Source organism: Bubalus bubalis, chromosome 3 (genome assembly GCF_019923935.1).
Source record: "Bubalus bubalis isolate 160015118507 breed Murrah chromosome 3, NDDB_SH_1, whole genome shotgun sequence".
NCBI classification, from domain to species: domain Eukaryota; kingdom Metazoa; phylum Chordata; class Mammalia; order Artiodactyla; family Bovidae; genus Bubalus; species Bubalus bubalis.
Window position 1 is genome coordinate 58,815,855 of NC_059159.1, and position 22,434 is coordinate 58,838,288.

Genomic DNA, 22,434 nt, shown 5'->3' on the forward strand with positions numbered 1-22,434 from the left:
GTTTGTGCCACTCTACATCACATGCTCAGGGGTCACCCCTCATTGTTGGATGCAATTTGGGGGATGGCTGGTCATTTGTGCCATTAGTTGCGTGGTGCCTCAGTCACATGCAGAGGGTTCACTGGGACAGCTGGGATGCCTTCTGTAACCAGGGAACTCTTAGCACCTCTAAGAATGGGCTCAGGTACGTCTCAAGAACCTCCCTCAGACTTATCTCTAGGTAAGAGGTAATTCTCAGGAACTGGAAAAAAATTGACCCCAAAATCTTAAAAAGAAGAGGCTCATTCTTTTATAACAAAAATTTGGAGCCAGTACAAACACGGGAACCAAGAGACATGGCTTCTTAGTGGCACACTAAATTGTAATACAATCCTCCAACTTGATCTCTTTTGCCATTTCATACATTCAAAACTTCATGGCATTTAGTTAGAATCTGGATCTGAAGGACTGATCCACATGTGTCTTTCTGTTGCAACCTTGTTTTCCATCCCCTTCTATCTCCCTCTCCCTCTCCATCATATCTCTTAGTATAGGACTTTCCTACAATCAAAAGCCTGGAAAACCCCCTCCTAACATTCTAAAGAATCCTCTTCTATTTTCTCCTATCTTTCAGAGTGGGAGTTGGAGGGATGGAGGGGATATGCAAGTAGGGAAAGAACCAAGTTTCCTGAACTCCTGCGAGTCCCTTTATTCTTTCAAAGGAACTAATCAAACTAAGATCAAACTAAGACTGATCAAACTAAGATCAAACTGATTTTACTAAGATTCCACCTCCCTAGAAGAACAATCCCTGCTGGAACAACATCTTTTCGCTCTGCCCCTGTCATCAGAGACAATTTGAGCACTATTTGGTCTAAATTTTCTATGACTACAAAAAAAGAGAGTTTTTTTTTTTTTTTTTTCTTTTTTTTGATGCTAGGATGGCCATGGTATTCTTTAGGCTCCAGAGAAAACACATTAAATTAAAATCTTTTAGAAATTGCAAAGCCTATTCTTTTGGCAAGAACATTTGGAAAAATCTGGCTTGTTGAAATATTTTTTTGAACCTCTGATCCTGAGAAAACAGAAACATGCCTGGGAAAAAAGCCTGACACTAACTCTTATCATGTCCTTGAGATACACAGCTCATTCTACCTGAAAATTCAGTCTTGGGCAAATTAGTAGAACTTCAAGCCAAGGAAACAAACAAACAAAAAGGACCAAGAGACATTTTAAATCTCAAGCAGAAAACTCTGAGATCTCTATCTGTCTGGATTTATATTTGTCTCACTGTGTGTCTTTGTCTTCGGATAATATTGCTGAGGTTAATTTGTAAATGAGCTCTATTTAGTTGGCCTAAAGAAAACACTTACAAATAAAACAATTCTAAAACAAGAGAAATTAAACTAAATGAATTTCCGGTTCACATGAACTGGAAAATATTCACTATTAGATTCGATTCAGTTCAGTTCAGTTCAGTTCAGTCACTCAGTCGTGTCCAACTCTTTGTGACCCCATGAATTGCAGCATACCAGGCGTCCCTGTCCATCACCAACTCCCAGAGTCTACTCAAACTCATGTGCATTGAGTCGGTGATGCGATCCAGCCATCTCATCCTCTGTCATCCCCTTCTCCTCCTGTCTCCAATCCCTCCCAGCATCAGAGTCTTTTCCAATGAGTCAACTCTTCGCATGAGGTGGCCAAAGTAGTGGAGTTTCAGCTTCAGTATCAGTCCTTCCAAAGAACACCCAGGGCTGATCTCCTTCAGAATGGACTGGTTGGATCTCCTTGCAGTCCAAGGGACTCTCAAGAGTCTTCTCCAACACCACAGTTCAAAAGCATCAATTATTTGGCGCTCAGCTTTCTTCACAGTCCAACTCTCACATCCATACATGACTACTGGAATAACCATAACCTTGACTAGACAGACCTTAGTTGGCAAAGTAATGTCTCTGCTTTTCAATATGCTATCTAGGTTGGTCATAACTTTCCTTCCAAGGAGTAAGCGTCTTTTAATTTCATGGCTGCAATCACCATCTGCAGTGATTTTGGAGCCCCAAAAAATAAAGTCTTACACTGTTTCCACTGTTTCCCCATCTATTTCTCATGAAGTGATGGGACCAGATGCCATTATCTTAGTTTTCTGAATGTTGAATTCACTATTAGGTTAATACCTGATACTAATATTTGTTAATCTAACTCATATAGATATATCATAAGGTTCATCAGCACAAACTATAATACTTTTATTGTGCCTAGGTTTAATATAAACTAAATAAGATCTAGTTATCTCTATTGAAAATCTGTCAGCAAGGAAAGTAACTTGATGTGAAGAAACTTTTAAGGAAAAAAAAATGCAGATACAATAAGTGCTTTGGATAATTTATGTTTACCAGTCTACAGAATGCCAATATAAAGGACAATTCACAGTTGCTTAAGAAGGATATGTACTTTTAATAAATAAGAATGGTATGAGGAATGGAATTGCATTTTATGAAAATGGAAGTAGGTCTGACTTAAAGATGGCTATTTATCAATGAACAAAGTGATGAATACAGAAAGCAGAAAAAATAAAAAAAATTGTGGAATGTGGACCAGGGAGAAATAGGGTGCATTGTACAAACCTTTTAAAGATGTTAAACTGCATTTGAAATCTTGTATTATTACTCTGTCTAAGTGAATAACTATTGTTTCACAATGAATATAAGCTGTTACAAAACTGGAATTTGATTTTCTTTCTCTGTTAAAAGAACAAAGTTTTCTTGAAATGTAGCTTTTGATAATGGACTATGTAAATTTATTTGACTTCAAGTGATTTATATCTGTTTCTGAAAACATTTGTTACCTTGGTAAAATAAATAAACATTATTTCACAATGATCTATGAAAATTATGGCACACACAGACAAAGCTCATTCTGCTCCTACAAAAATTAACCCCTCAATGTCAGACTTTTGCCATCCTGATGTCCCTAACACATGGCCACAGTTACTCCTAAAGCAGGGAATTTAAAGTGGACAAACAATGCCCAACAAATCTATGGAATGGCTTTCTTCCTTTCTTTCTTTCTTCTATTTCTGAGAGGTCTTCGGAAATTTTAAGACTTCTGAGGAATTCCAGCAGAGTCATTGTGAAAGATGGAGAAGGAAATGGCAACCCACTCCAGTATTTTTGCCTGGAGAATCCCATGGTCAGAGGAGCCTGGCAGGCTACAGTCTATGGGGTCACAAGAGTCAGACAAGACTGAGTGACTAAGCACACACCATATGAAAGAATCCTATATACTTGATGGATCAAACATTTTAAAAACAGATTAGTCTTCACGATGTTTAATAAAAATGGGAATAACTTTAGAAAAATTTTTTTCATTGAATATTAAAGACTAGTTTTAACTAAGGTCTCAGTTTTTTAAGACTAACTTCCTTTGCTGTTATGTTATATTGTTACAAGATTTAATTGAGTTAATAAAAGGACACTCTAAATTTGTTTCTCTGAAGCCTAACTTCATAATCAGTCTTTGAATAAAGATTCAAATGCTCCATGATCAACAACAAGGAGATTAGCACCAAACTAAGATCATTTAACAGATTAAGTCAGATGATGTGCTACAAACTAGACTACACATAATAAAAGTTCTTGACATATTTTTGCTTGTAACTTTGCTATTGTTGCTAACTATATTATTCTCTTTATTGCTTGTTTAACAAAATTGTTGTCTCTTAAATTACCAAGTATGTGACTGAACCTCTAATGAAATGAATGATTATAATGGTGTAACTCTAGGTTTGGGAAGAAGCAGCAAAAGGGAATATTTTCCTGGACTATAAGGCACTACATGTAAGGCAGGTGTGGTCCATAACTTTTGCTACTCAAAAGACTCACTCCAGTAACAGCACATTGAGTGGCCAACCAGAAAAATCTTCCCAGACCACAGAATGAACATTTCTAGCCTCGTGGTACACAATGGTCATAAATATCCCCCAAACCACAGTCAAATTTATTGCCATGAAGGACCCTTGCCAACTGGAACCTGACCTTGGCATCTGCCTCTACAAAGATTAAATCAGGAGCCGCTGCAGCCACTGAGCTTCAACACCCCTGAAAGGAGTTCAGGTTGGGAATCAGAAAAGATGCACTACATGTTCTGGGAAAACTGGTAGGACAGGCCTTCAGATAGCTAGATATTTTCAAATAAAGATTTTCATGAGCCCCAATTCTTGCATTGCCTCATACCTAGAGAAACATCAACACCATGGACTAATGTCTGGCCCTGGTTCTCCTGGCTAGTCCCTTTTCTAGACCTCTTGGCAGCATTTCTATTTTTTATTAATTTCCAGACCATTTATGTTTCTCTGATACCTCAGCTGATAAAGAGCCTGCCTGCAATGCAGGAGATTTCCTGGCTCAGGAGGATCCCCTGGAGAAGGGACAGGCTACTCACTCCAGTATTCTTGGGCGTCTCTGGTGTCTCAGATGTTAAAGAATCTGCCTGTAATGCAGGAGGCCTGGATTCGATCCCTGGGTTGGGAAGATGCCCTGGAAGAGAGCATGGCCACCCACTCTAGTATTATTCCCTGGAGAATCCCATGGACAGAGGAGCTTTGTGAGCTACAGTTCATGGGGCGGCAGAGTCGGACACAACTGAGCAACTAAGCGTAGCACAGACCATGTATCTTGAACCTTCTTGCTAAGTTTGTCTCTTCTAGAATACAACAAATAAATCTCTAGATGGTGCTGCAACAAGGGTACCAGCCGGTTGATACACAAACTATGCTGGAACAAGCTGCCTTGTCATTCCGTGGACTCTAACCTCCTTCCATAATTGATACCCTTGTCCAGCAAGAAGAAACCAGAACGGTCTTTGCCCCTTCCCCCAATGACCTGGATCCTCATATCTCAAGATGGAGATAGGCAGGTAGTTAGACATAAGCATGATCTTAAGGGGTCAAATATTTTCCCTGTAGATAAAACAGGGAGATGCTGAGTCCTGCTCCAAGGCCACAGGTGTGAGACCTTGTACCAAGGTCATAGAAGCAGAGCCCAGAACCAAGATCACCCCTGAAGCTGACTGAGCCCATTTGTAACTATTGCCAAAAACTACCCTGATCATCACTACCTGGCTTCCTGACCACAAATTAGGCAAAGACTACCCACCCTGGTAGTCTCCCTATAGTGCCCTAGCCAAGCCCCTAATGCCAACCTTCCAGCAGGAATTTTCTTTGTCTTGAGGCTATAAAAATTCACTACTAACCCATGAAAGCTTTTGACTCTTTCTGGCCTGTAAGGAGGTGTCAGCCCACTGCCCCTGCAGTGCCCACATTATCTCAGTTGTTTGTTCTTAATAAACTCACTCTTTAGTGCAATATTGTGCCTCTGGAAATTCTTTCTGGCGTTACTAAGATTGCTTCAACACAGGGTTATGTATCAGGTTATGAGTGAAAGAATATTTATGGTCATATTCATAATACTCCCAGATCTGAAAAAACTCAAATGTCCTTTAATAAGAGAATGGACAAATAATCAAAGTATAGCTCAACAATAGAATATTTTACATCCATGACATGAATAAACCATACTCATGACAAACCATATTAACAAATCATACAAATAATGTTGAATAAAAGAAACAAAGGAAAAAAGCATAGCATCCACTATAACCATTAATATTAAAAACAGGAAAATGAACAACTTTTCAGTGATTGATTCATTGGTGATAAATCTCTGTAAAAGTAAAAATAAAATCAACCATTATAATTTTGTGAAAATTGCTATTTCTGTGGGGATGAGGAATGGGAAACCTGAAGAATTTTGGAGAACTAGCAATGTTCTATTTCTTTATAAGTAATGCAAAACATCAGTGTTTGCATTTTTCATTACACTGATATTATACCTTATATATCATTTAATATATAAGCTATGGTTAAAAGTAAAAAAGAGATTCAACTAAATACTATCAGAATGACCAAAATTGGGAGGGGGGGTTCAGGATGGGGAATACGTGTATACCTGTGACAGATTCATGTTGATGTATGGCAAAACCAATACAATATTGTAAAGTAATTAACCTCCAATTAAAATAAATAAATTTATATTAAAAAAAAAAATGGCCAAAATCTGAAACATTGACAAAAACTAAATGCCGGTGAGGGAAACAAAATCTGGTACTTAACTAGTAGGAATGCAAACTGATAAATCCACTTGGGAAGATAATTTGGTGATTTCTTTAAAACCTAAGCATTGTCTTACCATATGATTAAGCAATCATTCTTCCTAAGGTTTAAAATTATGCCCACAAAAAAGCCTGCACATGGATATTTATATTTATATTCTAGATCTTGGAAGCAACCAAGGTGTCCTTCAATAGATGAATGGATAAATAAACTGTGGTACATCCACACAATGGAATATTATTCAGTGGTTAAAAAAAAGGCAATGAGCCATCAATCCACAAAGACATGGAAGAAACTTAAATACCCATTATTAAGAGGAAGAAGCCAATCTGAAAAGGATACATACTGTATTATTCAAACTATATGACATTCTGGAAAAAGAAAAACTATGGAGATAATAAAAAGATTAGTGGTTTCCTAATGTGAAGGAAAGTAAATGTGAATCGACAGAGCACAGAGAATTTTTAGGGCAGTGAAAATACTCAAGCTCAGCTAACTTCAATAACTACATAATTAGTGGTTGAGCTTGGCTTTTATCCTTTAGCTGTTGGATTCTTTTCATCTGCTATATCCCTTGCATCTTTTGTACATATAGCTATTATGTATAACTGGGTACATAGTGTCTTCTCTGCAACTCAATTTCTCCAACTGGGGATGTTCACCATAAAGAAAAGCTGAAGATAAAATGTAACATTACTTCAGGGACATTTACAAAATGGCAGTCTTCTAGGTATAATCAGGGAGTGTGTGAAAGTCACTTAGTTGTGTCTGACTCTTTGAATCACATGGACTATATCAGATCAGATCAGATCAGTTGCTCAGTCATGTCCGACTCTTTGCCACCCCATGAATCACAGCACGCCAGGCCTCCCTGTCCATCACCAACTCCCGGAGTTCACTCAGACTCACGTCCATCGAGTCAGTGATGCCATCCAGCCATCTCATCCTCTCTCGTCCCCTTCTCCTCTTGCCCCCAATCCCTCCCAGCATCAGAGTCTTTTCCAATGAGTCAACTCTTCACATGAGGTGGTCAAAGTACTGGAGTTTCAGGTTTAGCATCATTCCTTCCAAAGAAATCCCAGGGCTGATCTCCTTTAGAATGGACTGGTTGGATCTCCTTGCAGTCCAAGGGACTCTCAAGAGTCTTCTCCAACACCACAGTTCAAAAGCATCAATTCTTCGGTGCTCAGCCTTCTTCACAGTCCAACTCTCACATCCATACATGACCACAGGAAAAACCATAGCCTTGACTAGACGGACCTTTGTTGGCAAAGTAACGTCTCTGCTTTTCAATATGCTATCTAGATTGGTCATAACTTTCCTTCCAAGGAGTAAGCGTCTTTTAATTTCATGGCTGCAGTCACCATCTGCAGTGATTTTGGAGCCCAGAAAAATAAAGTCTGACACTGTTTCCACTGTGTCCCCATCTATTTCCCATGAAGTGATGGGACCAGATGCCATGATCTTAGTTTTCTGAATGTAGAGCTTTAAGCCAACTTTTTCACTTTCCTCTTTCATTTTCATCAAGAGGCTTTTGAGTTCCTCTTCACTTTCTGCCATAAGGGTGGTGTCATCTGCATATCTGAGGTTATTGATATTTCTCCCGACAATCTTGATTCCAGCTTGTGTTTCTTTCAGCCCAGCGTTTCTCATGATGTACTCTGCATATAAGTTAAATAAACAGGGTGACAAGTCCATGGAATTCTCCAGGCCAGAATTCACTACTAAGTGGGTAGCCTTTCCCTTCTCTAGGGGATCTTCCCAACCCAGGGATCAAGCCCAGGTCTCCTGCATTGCAGGCAGATTCTTTACCAGCTGAGTCATGAGGAAAGCTAGGCTCAACTGAATGTGACCACCTCAGAAAGGTCTCCCCAGGTGTCTGTTGAAAGTAAACTCTACGATAATTTTTTGTAGCCAGCACAGTGCCTGGCACAAAGAAGGTCTTCAATTAACTTGTTGGATAAAAATAAAAGAAAGTGAGTACGGCTTATTCAAAGAGCTATTCCATAATTTTCCAGTCATCCCCATTTTGAAGGCATTCAATAGCAAATAATTATTTGCCAGTGTTCTTCCTGGAATGACTTTTTTTTTTTGCACCTTCCCTGTCAGAAACCCCAGATCAGCCTGCCATTGACCTTGTCATTTCAGAGTCTCGAATTGGGGAAATTTTCTTCCTCACTCTTACTAAAACTGATGCAAGAATAAAGCTAAACAAGTCATCACATGCGTTTTCGATAATAGCAGCAAGTCTCTTTGGTCCTGGCTGACCTACATTATGCTTCAACATGGTGGTGGGAAGTGTAGAGGTGGAGGAGAGACAGATAGAGCAGTCTAGCTATTAACACTCCTTTCTACAAGGTTAACTGTGTTTTCATTTGCAGACTGAAGAAAAGAGACAAAATTTTGTCTCTTATTTAGCTGGATTCACAAAGAAATTGACTTACTGGATTTTGTGAGAGCATAAGCGTTCCCATGGCAACAGAACTCTGTCTATGACGGTGATTTCACTATTGCATCAACGATTCACATATGGTTTTATTTATTTTTTGGAAGGTGACAGATCCCTATTCCAATATTCCATATTGGCATCAAATAAAAGGAAAAACTCAAAAGTTAGTGATGAGGAAACAGACATTTTAAACTCAATGTTCTCTCTTGTTAGCACCAGTGAGAAAGTTGCTCTCTTTTAAGGTTTAATTTTGAAGCTTTCCTTTTCTCACATTCTGATGTGGTAAATGGCTGCATGCTATTTCTATCAGACTGACATGATCAGTCAGCCTTCAGATCCCAAACATGTTTGCAAACCATCTGTTACATTTACTAACAGAGTGAAACAAGAGATCTGGCACCTGACAGTGTTTCATATATTAACTTTGAAGTCTCATGAATTTGTTTAAATTTGCTGGTATGCTACACTCAAACTATCTGCATTCCAGAACTTGCACAGAACCTCTAACTAAAGCCCTGTGATTAGTTTCCTAAATGCTATCATTATAAAGCAGAAGGCAATCTGAAACCAGCCCATAGCCTATAACATAGAATAGTGTATTGTTCTTAAAAAGGAACTGGATTTGTAAATATTTTATTATATTCTTGAACATAAACATGCACTTATTCAAATTCACGCCCTGCGCTTGTACACTTGAACTCTGCTATTTGCCAGAGATCCATAAATTGATGTTAGATGAATAGAAGTAGATTAGAGAGTAACTAGTATTTAGCAGTAATTTGGGGGGAGATGACACTTTGTGTTTAGCTAATGGGTTCTCTAGAGTATGGAAGAAAATATTGTTCTGGTCGGAAAGAAATGAGCAATTGAGTAAAGCTTTTCATAATTTTATGACTGTTTCTTTGCCAAAGAGTCTAATTGGGTAAAGCATAGGATAAGTATATTATAAGCGTGAAAGGCCTTGAGTTATTATACCAAACCTATACATTTGTATAATGTGCTACTATTTAAAATGTATTCCATTTGCAATATTATACATATTCATTTCAAAGACTCTCTCTTGGGGGATAGAATGGTCATTTTCTACTCTCTGAAGGTGAGGAACTAGACCCAGAGGTAAATGATAAATTTAACTTGAAATCCCATAGTTAATGGGGAAAAGCTGGAGGTAGGGTGACTAACTGTTCTCATTTTCCTGGGCATATAGGGCTTCTGATATATGGGGCTTCAGTTTTAACAGTGGGACTGAGGCGTCCTGAACAAACCAGAATAAATTGGTCACTGCAGCGTCAGGAACTTGAATCAATGAATTCTGAGCACAATTCTCTTTCCTTTCTACTTCTGAGATTCACTGGTACTTTTCAATGGTTCGATCTTTCAAACTGTGAAACTGGTTTCTTGCCATGAGTTTCACTGGTTTACTTGCTTCACACTGTGCATGACAAACCAGGATTCAGCCTGTTTTTTGAATTGCATTCTTCCTTCACATAAAACCTCAAGAGATGTGGCAGTGAGACCTTGCACCTTAGAACCTATAGCAAAATTCTTGAATGAACCAGAAAAAAGAAGTAATTTGTAATACACAGCTTTCATTCAGAAACAAATCACATTATCTACATGTTGTTCCATCTCAATGAAATATTTGTGTCGTCACAAGGCCCTTGCATATCAATAGTTTACACTATGAACTGTAAATTAATTCCAGTAGGAGCCCTGATGTCTAGATTCTCATTTTTCACTATCAAGTATACTTTCTATGTCAAAAGCTCTGCATCTAAACCCCCACTTTTCATCAGAATGCTGTCTTAGTGCAAGGAGACATATTCATGAACCTGGAAAAATACTAAGATCTGGCTTTGATATAAGTAGGACAAAGAAAAATATATATTAAAAACACAAGACTTAGGACTCCACTGGTGCTGCTAGACGGCATTTGCTGCTGAGAAACAATGGAAAGGGATGAGCCTCACCAAACACACTTAATTTTAAGCCTTTGCACTCTTTGATTCTGTCGGTTATATCAGCAATTTTTGACATGTTTCATTCAGAAGACATTGTTTCTAAAAGGTAAACACGTGCTTTTAAGAAAATTAACAGAAGGTCCAGCTAATAAACTCTGAATACATAGAAGCATTGAGGCAAGAATGACTAGAATGTCTGTGCAATAAGGAAATAAAGACTTATATTGCATTATATTTTTAAGAAAGAATTACAGGTGTAAATCTAACAAAACATCTAAAATTCTACACTAAAAATGACAAAACACTGATGAGAAAATTGTTTCAAAGACCTGAAAAAATGGAGAGACAAATGGAATGGAATGGAAGAATTGACATAGTAAAGATATTAATTCTCTCTGACTTGATATACAGATGCAATGCAATTATTATTAAAATCCTAGCAAGAAATTTTATAGGTACAGAGAAAATTATTATAAAATATATATGTATAAATGAAAAGGAACAAGTATAGCAAAACTAATTTTGAAAAAGAATAAAGAGGAAGGAATCTTTTTACAAGACTTTATGACTTATCATGCAGCTACTCTAATGAAGACATATTGTTGGATTAATGGATTAGAGAACCCAGAAACAGAGCTATACAAATTCTATATAACTTCTAGAAAAATACATAAGAGGAAATTTTTTAATGTGTATGGTATATATGTGTAGGTGAAAAGTTTTTAAGCTTATCACTAAAAATACAATTCACAAAAGAAAAAAATGATAAAATGACCTTTGTAAAAATAAAAGAAAGCACACTTTTTGTTCTGAGAATGACTGGTTAAAAGGATGAAGGACAAGTGATGAACTGGGAGAAAATATCTGCAAATCACATATCCAACAAAGAACCAGCATCTAGAATATATAAGAAACTCACAAAACTCAACAGGAAAAAAATCAACGAATTCAATCACAAAATAGCCAAAAGATTTGAGGAAATCTTTTAATATAGAAAATGTACAGATGTCAAATAAACACATGAAAAGATACTCAACATCATTAGTTATTAGGGAAATGCAAATGAAAGCCACAATGAGGTATCACTATATCCCATTAGAATGGCTAAAATAATGACTGTACTAAAAGTTATCAAAAATACAAAGCAACTGGATGTCTCATTGGAATGTAAAATGGTACCTTCTCTAATGGCACCTTCTCTAATAGTCATGACTGGAGACTATCTAGATGTCCTTTAAAAGGTGAATGGTTAAACAAGCCATACCAAGGAATACTATTCAGCAACAAAAAGGAACAAACTATTGGTACATGCAACAACTTATATGAATCTTCAGAGAACTATGCTGCATGAAGAAAGTCAATCTTCAAGGTTTTGTAACAGGATTTCATTTATATAACATTCTTGAAATGACAAAAATATAGAAAGAAAGAACATATTAGTATTTCCCAGCAGTCAAATAGGTAGTGGGAGCAGGAAGGAGTGGATTTGGCTATGTAAGGGAAACATGAGTGACCCTGGTGATGATGGAACTATTCTGTATCTTGACTATTTTAATGTTAATCTCTTGGTTGCAATACTGCAGTAGAGTTTTGTGATATGTTACCATTGGGAGAAATTGGGTAAAGGATACATAGAATTTCTCTGTGTATTTTCTTACAACTACATGTTAATTTATTATTAGCTCAAAAACTTTTTTTCATAAAGAAGAAATCAAGCTATAATCTTATAGCATAGCATAACTGGGGTGATTGATGCTTCACGTGATTTTAGGCATACAAAATATCCCAAGTAGATGTTTGGTCTCCTGTCTGAGATCTTGCTTACTTTCAGACAACAATGAGAAGAGAATCACAGTTGATGGCAAGTTGTGATGTTTATTTTACATGTTAACTTGATTAGGTGATGATACCCCATCACTTATGAGACACCCGTTTACATTTTGCTGTGAGGTACTTTTTTAGATGTGCCTAACATTTATTTTATTTTTTTTAACTGAATTTTATTTTTTAACTTTACAATATTGTGTTGGTTTTGCCATATATCAAAATGAATCTGCCACAGGTATACGTGTGTTCCCCATCCTGAACCTTCCTCCCTCCTCCCTCCCCATACCATCCCTCTGGGTCGTCCCAGTGTGCCTAACATTTAAATCAGCAGACTTTGCATAAAGTAGATCACCATCTATAATATGGGTGGGCCTAATTTACTCAGTTGAAGATCTTACAAGAAACAATTGAAGACCCCCCAAAAGAAGGGCTTTTACTGCCAAATCACTTGCAAACTCAAGATCACAGCATCAACTCTCCCCTGGGTCTCCATATGCTGTCCTGTTCTGCAGATTTTGGATTCACCAATCCCCATAATCACGTGAAGCAATTTCTTAAAATAAATCTCCTCTGTCTTTTTTTTTCATTCTGATGGATCCCATAGGAATTGGTTCTCCATTGGTTCTCTTCCTCCAGAGAACCCTAATTAATACAGACTCAGCCTAATGGAAATTTTTACAAAAAAATCTTGACACCCCCCCCACCCCCCAAATAACTGTCTGGTCACACTGTCTGCTGTTTCTCTGAGGCTTCCCTCCCCTAGTGCACATTCTACCTTGCAGATGGCTTCGTTTGGGCCAGGGAACGGTCCTCTCTGAGAAATCTGATCACCCAAAGCCAACACTTCTACTCTATAATGGAGATACAGAGGAGGTGAGTTGCACTTAAGACTGACTAATCATCTTTTAGTTAGGTTTTTCTGAACAGCTTTTTGAGTTCAATGAAGTTTCTTTAGGAAAGAGTTAATCCCTTAAGTAACCAAAAAAGCTGCAGGAGCAGTTATTTTGGCAGTGTCTAAAAAAATGAGGTAGAATGGGGGACGATCTCCTGCATACAAAGAGAGACAGAAAACTACCAGCAAGTATTTCTTTTAAAACACGCACGTGCACACCTTTGTAAGCTTGTGTACACACAAACCTACACATGTACATAGTTGAGGAGATGCTACAGTATTATAGCATCAGGTACAGTGCTGAGGAAGAACTATTGTTAAAATGAAGGATACTCCTACCTGAAGGAAAGAAAAACACTCACATCTATATATATTAAAACAAACTAACACCCAACAGCTCCAATAAGTATATATCATTAAATGCTGAGGACTTTTCCTCCCTAGTAGGTGGTGACAAAGGTTATGTTTTTATCTTTATAAACAAAATGTTGCTAAGAAACATCTTGTTTCCAGAACATCTTGCCAGCTGGTCCTGAAAGAAAAAATTCAGGCAGCTTTGCAAGAGTGGATAAGAGAACAAAAACAAAAGAGATTTTATCCATGAAGTAATGTGAATTTTATAAATACACATTAGAGAACTTATGCATTCATATGAATATTATACTTTGAGCTGGCTGCTTTTTGTATGAGGAGGAGGAATAGAGAAAGAAGTTATTGTACAGAATATGTTTTGGCTCCTCTTTGGGAGTCACAGCTTTAAGCAGTTTTCAAACCATGTAAGAGTGGTGGTCAAAAAATTTATTTTGTGCTGTACCACAAAAAGCACAGACTTTGGAAATTGTTTAAGCTCTATTGGTCTTTTATCCTTATTCATACAATGGCTCTAATAGCTAATCTAAGGGGTTATTGTGGTAACCAGGGATGGCAGTAATAGCTACCATTCTGAGTGCTCACTTCAAGCATGAGTCTTAGCACCTTACTGAACAAACCCATGATGTAGGTGTTATTGACTGTCTACATTTAATAACCTAGGAAAGTGAGGCTTTGTGAAAGTAATTTACCCAAAATCACAATTTAGTAATTGGCAGAGTCAAGAGTTAGTTCTTGTTTTCTCTGACTCTCATCCTAAGTCCACATTCTTAGCTACTATGGTATAATACTTATCCATAATTAAATGGACATAAAGGGGTCTGTTGAGGGCATGGCAACCCACTCTAGTATTCTTGCCTGGAGAATCCTATGGACAGAGGAGCCTGGAGGCGATAGTCCATAGAGTCACAAAGAGTTGGATGTGACTAAAGCAACTTAGAATACACACATGCATGCTATATAGATACAATAGATATTTGAAAATTAGTACATATCATCCATCTCTGCTCTATTTTAGAAGTTCAAGGATGGTTGACTTGATTTATGAATGGCTCTTTTCAAATGTAAATATGACTGGAAGCCATTAAGCAAATTTCTGTGTTACTGACTTTAAAAACAAAGTATTCAAGCAATTAAGACAATCCATACCACACAGGTAGGTGAGTCTACTTGGCTTTCCAGCTACCTGCTGTTGTAAACAAAGATGGAAAGATCCTCCTTCTTTTCACGTCCTCTCATAGGAGTTTGACAAGTATATTAAGTCTCACTCTGAGGAGCTCAGCCTACCGACTGGAATGTGTAAATGGTTCCCTTTATTCATTGGTCCCTGGCATAGAGATGATTCCTGTGTATTTCTGAAGATTAAGAAAGAAGATCCTAAAATCAAGTCTTTCAGAAAGTGAAGGTATTTCATATATGATAAGAGAGGTGGTGAGTGGTGGGAAATATTTATATCTTAGAATATGATTGATTTTAGTATAATTAAAAAACTTTGCAAGAAGGAATTCAGGATAGTTGATGTGTTCTACATGTGAAATAGGAAGTACTTTCCAGGGAAATGATGCCTCATCACTGAAAAAAGATGTCAGGCTAGAGTACCCTACTCACCGCACATGAAGGGCTGACAGTCAACAGGTAACTTACACATGCCTACAACAGCTTTTTATGGCCAGCAACTGCCATGCCCCGAGTTAGTCAGTACCTATGCCTTGTATGTGTGCTTAGTCACTCAGTCGTGTCTGGCTCTTTGCGACCCCATGGGCTGTAGCCCTCCAGGCTTCTCTGTCCATAGGGATTCTCCAGGCAAGAATACTGGAGTGGGTTGCCATGCCCTCCTCCAGGGGATTTTCCCAACCCAGGGCTCAAACCCAGGTCTCCCATACTGCAGGTGGATTCTTTGTTATCTGAGCTACCAAGGGAAGCCCAGTTGTTAAATATTTTGAATATGAGTGAATATTGATGATTTTCCTGTAGCCAAAGATAGAATTAAGCCCAGATGAGAGTACACCACCGGCTATGAATAGGTTGTTAAGACATAAAATATGAGGATTTCCTGGAAGATAAAATTCCACCTGGCCTGTTATTTTATTTCTATTCTGCTAAAGGAGATTCAGTTCCTACTTAGATAAGGAAAACAACTCCAGAAGTCCCCTTGTTCTCACTTGCCTTGCAGAAAGAAAACTGTTGCTGCTTGTGGTCAAAAGAAAAAAAGACATGGTTCAGGAAACAAGTCAGGGGCACCAGCACAGCAGATAACTAGCAGAGTGGAAGCCCTGCTGGAGGGGAAGGGAAGCAACACACACTTGTAAGACACAGGGGAAACAAGAATCACACTGTTGTGGGGCTTGCGATCAGTGATTCCTGTAATTTTTCTCCAGGCAATATCAGAAAGTGGCAGTGAGGAGTTTTAGTCTCAGGTCATTTGCAGACTTTGAAATGTATACATTGCAGATTAACTAATATATACAGCTTTTCTATTTCAGTAAAACTTATTTTTAAACCAATATGGTTTAAATTGGAGATGCTGTAATCAGCAAATGAGGCTGTCTATGAGGGTTATTTTCTTGATATTCAAAGCCATTAAAAACATACAATCTCACAAAGTAGCTTAGGCAATGCCATGCATCCTGCCAAAATCCTGCACTGTAAATCCAGTCCAAATCATTTAAAAACCCTGTGCTACATCACTAGGATTAACTAATAGCAATAATCACCCTTTGTTTTGGCATTATCTTAGAAATTACTCAGTTCCTCTCATCTCTTCTCCCTCTTTTCTAGTTCTTCTCTTTTCATTTCAGCTGATGTCCTTCATGTTTATATGCTGCTCATTGTATCTTTTTATCACTGTAAGAGAAATCAAAGTTTACGTATGGAAATAACATGAATCACTAGATAGACAGTACCTACTACATATCCCAAACTGTGCTAAATGTGGCGGAATCGTGAAAAAAAATTTAACAGTGGTATCTAGCACAGGCAGTCTGGACTAATGGAAAAGTGGTGACTTCGGGATTGACTGCACTGTCGGCTAGACCCCATGCTGCTACATTTGTAATTCTGTAAAGAAGGCTGCAATGTTGGTAAGAGAGATAAGGCCACGCATGCAGGTGAGGTTCAGGGAGCAAGGCTTGGCACATAGCTAGTGGTCAGCAAATGAGACCTATTAAAGGTGATCAAATCTTACTTATTGAAAAGCCATGAAACATTTATTCTAGTTCAGTTCTTCAAAGACTATTACTGAACAGTTAATTTCCCCATTTGAACTGGGGTTTATGATTCTAGTAACTAAGACTATGAACTACTTCCCTGGGGAAAATACAGAACTAATATCAGAAGGAACTTGGAACAACAGAGCATTCTGAGATGATTAACAGAATGCAACAAACAAGAGTTAGTTGTGGAAGTATTTTGAAACCCAATAATAAAAAGCATTAGCAAAAATATGATTGTGATTAAAAGGCTTAAGCAAGAAACAATGAAGAATAACAGAGTTGCATGCAAGATCAATATTTTCTGCTTTCCAGACTTTGCTTTCTATATGTTAACATTGATTTGGATGTCATGATGTTTAGTGGTCCAAACAAACCCCTTAACAATATACAATTACAGCCAAAACAAACACAAAACCTATAAAGATGATTTCTTCGAGACTCTAGTTGCTTACTTGAAACTTACAAGCTGAAAAAGGTATTACAGTATATTCATTCATTCACTCAACAAATATGTATTGATTAATTACTGTGAGTCAGGCACTGTTCCAGGTGTAGAGAATATTGCAATGAGTCAGAAGACATTGCTTCTGATACATAAATCTTGGTCCAGTTTGCATAGCAGAGGACATCACAAACAACTAAATGCAATGCAAAAACTATGGTGAAAAGAGAAATCAAGCATGGCAGGAGGGATACAGGAAAACCACATCACTGAGATCAGTAGTTCTCAGCCGGGGTCTTTGACAATAGATGTGGACATATTTGGTTGTCGTATTTGAATAACGGGTAAGTGGAGAGGGGGTGTTACTGGCGTCTAGTGGGTAGAGGCCAGACATGTTGCTAAACAACCTCCAATATACAGACTTTCCCCCACATCAGATGATTCATTGTAGTTCAGTTCAGCCGCTCAGTCATGTCTGACTCTTTGTGACCCCATGGACTGCAGCATGCCAGGCCTCCCTATCCATCACCAACTCTTGAAGCTTGCTCAAACTCATGTCCATCTAGTTGGTGATGCCATCCAACCATTTCATCCTCTGTTGTCCCCTTCTCCTCCTGCCTTCAGTCTTTCCCAGCATCAGGGTCTTTTCCAATGAGTCAGTTCTTCGCATCAGGTGGCAAAAGTATTGGAGTTACAGCGTCAGCATCAGTCCTTCCAATATATATTCAGGACTGATTTCCTTTAGGATGGACTGGTTGAATCTTGCAGTCCAACAGACTCTCAAGAGTCTTTTCCAACACCACAGTTCAAAAACATCAATTCTTTGGCGCTCAGCTTTTCTTATAGTCCAACTCTCACATCCATACATGACCACTGGAAAAACCATAGCTTTGACTAGACAGACCTTTGTTGGCAAAGTAATGCTTCTGCTTTTTAGTGTGCTGTCTAGGTTGGTCATAGATTTTCTTCCAAGGAGCAAGCATTTTTTAATTTCATGGCTGCAGTCACCATCTGCAGTGATTTTTGGAGCACAAAAAATAAACTCTGTTACTGTTTCCCCATCTATTTGCCATCAAGTGATGGGACTGGGTGCCATGATCCTCGTTTTTGAATGCTGAGTTTTAAGTCAGCTTTTTCACTCTCCTCTTTCACTTTCATCAAGAAGCACTTCAATACCTCTTCACTTTCTGTCATAAGGATTATTCATCCTAAATTGTCAATAGTGCCAAAATGGAGAAACTCTGATCTAGATGTAAAGGCTTAGGAAGACTTCCTAGAGTAAGTGAGGTTTGATCTAGGAGTTGAAGGATGAGTATGTGTTAGCAATCCACTGAATTGAGCAAGAAGGAGATTGTTAGTGACCTTGGTAGGGAACAGTTGGAAATGGTTTGAGGAATGAGTGGGAAGTGAGAAGGTGGAGAGACAGAAACACCAATTTTAGAAAGCTTAGCTTGGAAGGAAACAGTGCAGAAACTGAAGCAGGGTGGAACACTGATGGGCAATTATATTTTGCTTGGTTTGATTTAAAGATGGACATGCTTTGAGCATATATAATGCTTAAGGAAAAGAACAAGTGGAGGAGGTGATATTAAAAATTCAGAGGGTAAAGGGAAAATTGAGTGAGACCCCTATACAGTCTATAATTCCACTTATATGAAATGTCCCCAGACAGGAAAATCTAAAAGATTATTGATTGCCTGGGGTTGGAGGGTGGGGATGAATGGGTCTGGGTAATGGGGAATTATTGCTAGTGGGTAAGGTTATTTTGGAAAGGGGTGAAACTTTCCCAAAATTGATTGTGATAAAAGTTGCACAACTGTAAATATATTAAAAACTATCAAATGGTATACTTTAAGTTGGTGTATGTTTTAATAGTGTTATTTAAAAAATAGAGTGAGAAAGTAGGGGGTGGTTGTATATGATTCATCAGAGAAGGGGGTGATGATTTTTAGGTAGGAGAAGGGACAGCTTTTAAGTAACGAAGGCAATGGCACCCCACTCCAGTACTCTTGCCTGGAAAATCCCATGGATGGAGGAGCCTGGTAGGCTGCAGTCCATGGGGTCGCTAGGAGTCGGAGGCAACTGAGCGACTTCACTTGACTTTTCACTTTCATGCATTGGAGTAGGAAATGGCAACCCACTCCAGTGTTCTTGCCTGGAGAATCCCATGGACAGAGGAGCCTGGTGGGCTGCCGGTCTATGGGGTTGCACAGATTCGGACACGACTGAAGCGACTTAGCAGCAGCAGCAGCAAAGGGAGGGGGTACCTGACAGATTCAGGTGAAACTAAGTCTTAAGGTGGCAGGAAGTTGAAGGAGCCCAATGGCTCTTTGTGTGTGTGTGTGTGTGTAAAACATACATGTGGAATAGATGGTCAGCTGGGAGTGAAGGAGGGCTGGTGAGATGGGAGATTTGAGAAGAATGCAGGCTTAGTTGCTGCCACGAGAGATAGAGAACAAGGAGGAAGAAGTCAAAAGTCTTCCTGGGGGAGCACCAGGAGGCTGCATTTGGAGACCTTGACTTGATGATGGCCTCACGGTGCAGGTTATATTATTTCCAGTAGTACTCTTGCATATGTAGGACAGGAAGTGGGTTCGAATGACTCAGACCCTGTCTCATCAGGACAGTGGGAAGGGTCTGCCTAGGATAACGAGAAGAGTGCAGGTTTGAAGTGTAGACCACAAATCTTAGCTGGGAAGAGAGAGTGATGGGACGGTGCTGGACTTCTTTTGTACACTGGGCCAGTTTCTTTCTGCATATTGTGTACTACTGTGGCACCTAGGGTCGTAAGAGTTCAGGTTTACATGGTGCATTACAATCTGTAGAGCATGTTCCGGTGCTTTATTTTGTCCTTCCCTAATGGCGGTGTTGGTTATGTTTTATGTCTGTCATTATTTATGCATGAGCTGAAACTGTGGGTTAAACCCATTTCATCTACCCTTACTAATCAAGGCTATTTTTCAAAACTTGCATGTCCTACAAACAGTACAAAGCCTAAACAGTAAGATGTTTGCCCAAGTTGTTTTCCAGAAACTTGGAGTCAGCTGAGCTCAGTTCAAGCTGAGTTGGTTAAAACTGGATAGGACCACTGATCCTTCAACTGGGCATGCAAGAGTGTCCACTCAGTGACCTTTTGACATGAGAGAGTTGGAAATTCCACCATCAGAACTTCAGAGGCCTGTAGCCTAGATACACCTGTGCAGAACCAGGATTACCACACCTTTCCCAATCACCTTTCCAGATGCTCTCTAAACTTTAGAGTGCCCTGCTTCTTTGTTCATTATCCCATAAGTACCTGGACCCCCTTTCCTCGGGGGGGGAGGATTTGAGGTTTGTTTTCCCATCTCTTCACTTGGCTGCCTTGCTAAAAACTTCATTGTCAGCTTTTTGGTTTGCTGTGCATGGGGGAAAACAAATCTGGTTCAGTAACAAACCATTATGAAATACAAGAAAGGGCTCTATTCTTTTGCCCCCATGTATCCACTCTCCTAACACATATGCACAGAGAGTCATATCCACAGTAGACATTTCATAAGTGAAATATAGCAGTTTTGCTAAGTGGATTTGACTTACTCAAAATATAGTATCAAAATCATCTACATTCAAGTACCAGTTATAATTCTTCAAGTTGTGAAGATTAGGACAAATTATTTAATCACCCCCATCTTGATTTATTATTAACGAGGTTATATCACTTATCCTAACTTCTGTTTGTTCATGTTTTTCCCAATAGGATCGCTGATCAGAAGCACAGGCTACTTTTCTATCCACCTGTTTGTTGGCTGCTACCTTACCGTATGATCTAGCCCCTCTGCCTCAAACACAGTATTTGATTGATCCCTTTTTTTCTTTGTTTTTTTTTTTTTTTCTAAAAGCAAAAATAATTATTCCAATCACCTGTTACTTAAACAAAAAGAGATACATAATTTTTAACTAAAAGGAATCTGTATAGCATTAAGATACACTTGAAGTCCAAGCTGAGCGCTTCTTAAACCAGCAGGCTTCCCCTAAAGGCTTGTTTTCTCCGCGGTAAGTGATGCACAGGTGTCGGCAGCCCAGGACCAGCCCGCCAGCACGAAGCCAAGAAAGGAAGTCAGCAGACGGTGCTCTGCTGGTGAGATCACATGTCTGGCTGTACACCCTCGTCCCTACCTCTCTGAACTGTTTCTCTGTAACAATTTTATAGTGCGGGTAGAACCGGAATGTGTTCCAGGGTCCTAGTGGGTGAGTCCAGGCTTGTTATATTATTGCCCTTTCGATCAAGGGAAAGATCAGGGTGGTGAGCTCAGTCTGGGCACAGCCTCGGAAAGCAAAACCAGGAAGAGGTTAGCTGCAGCCTGGGGAGAATCCCAGTCAGCATTGTAAGCAGGCTTGCTCTCTAACAGGGAGCCAGGAGGACACGTCACAACCACAGTGCAGAGTGAGGAAGAATATGTCACCATTTGCTGTCTTTACTAAAACTGCTTTCCAAAGTCTTCACACTAAAAACTAGGGTATAAAAACCCTGATTCTAAAAGTCCAGTTTTATGGCTATAGGGTAGATATGTCTTCCTAAGCATTTAAAATAATGAATGATAACCTTTTGTGTCTGTGTATGGGTAGATGTGTGCACTAGAAAGTTGAGAGTCTTTATAGAATAAAGTATGTGAAAACACTTTGTAAAAAGACAAAATACTATAAACTTGTAATGGATTATTATGTCTTTAATTGAACTGAATCTTCCAAACATCTATTTCACTTTCTCTGTACCATCCTCCCCATTCCAGTGCTTAGCTAATTGTCATAATCTTCTCTAATGTGTTAACTAATAATAGCTAGAGGTGTTATCTTTCCCTGGAGTGTCTGAATATAATTCTCATACTTATTTAATTATAATTATTATCCTTTTGAAATAATGAAAGTAATATATACTCATTATAAAAATTGGAAACTACATAAAATAATGAAGAAAATAAAATTGTCTGTCATTCCTCCACATTGAAATAATCACTTTTATGTCATTTCTTTCAATCCTGTTGCTGTAGACACTAGAATATAAAACGTTTATATTTTACACTTTGTGATCATTCTGCATATCAGCTTTAAATATTGCTTTTTCATTTTAAATTATATGAAGAGATTTTTATCTTATGAT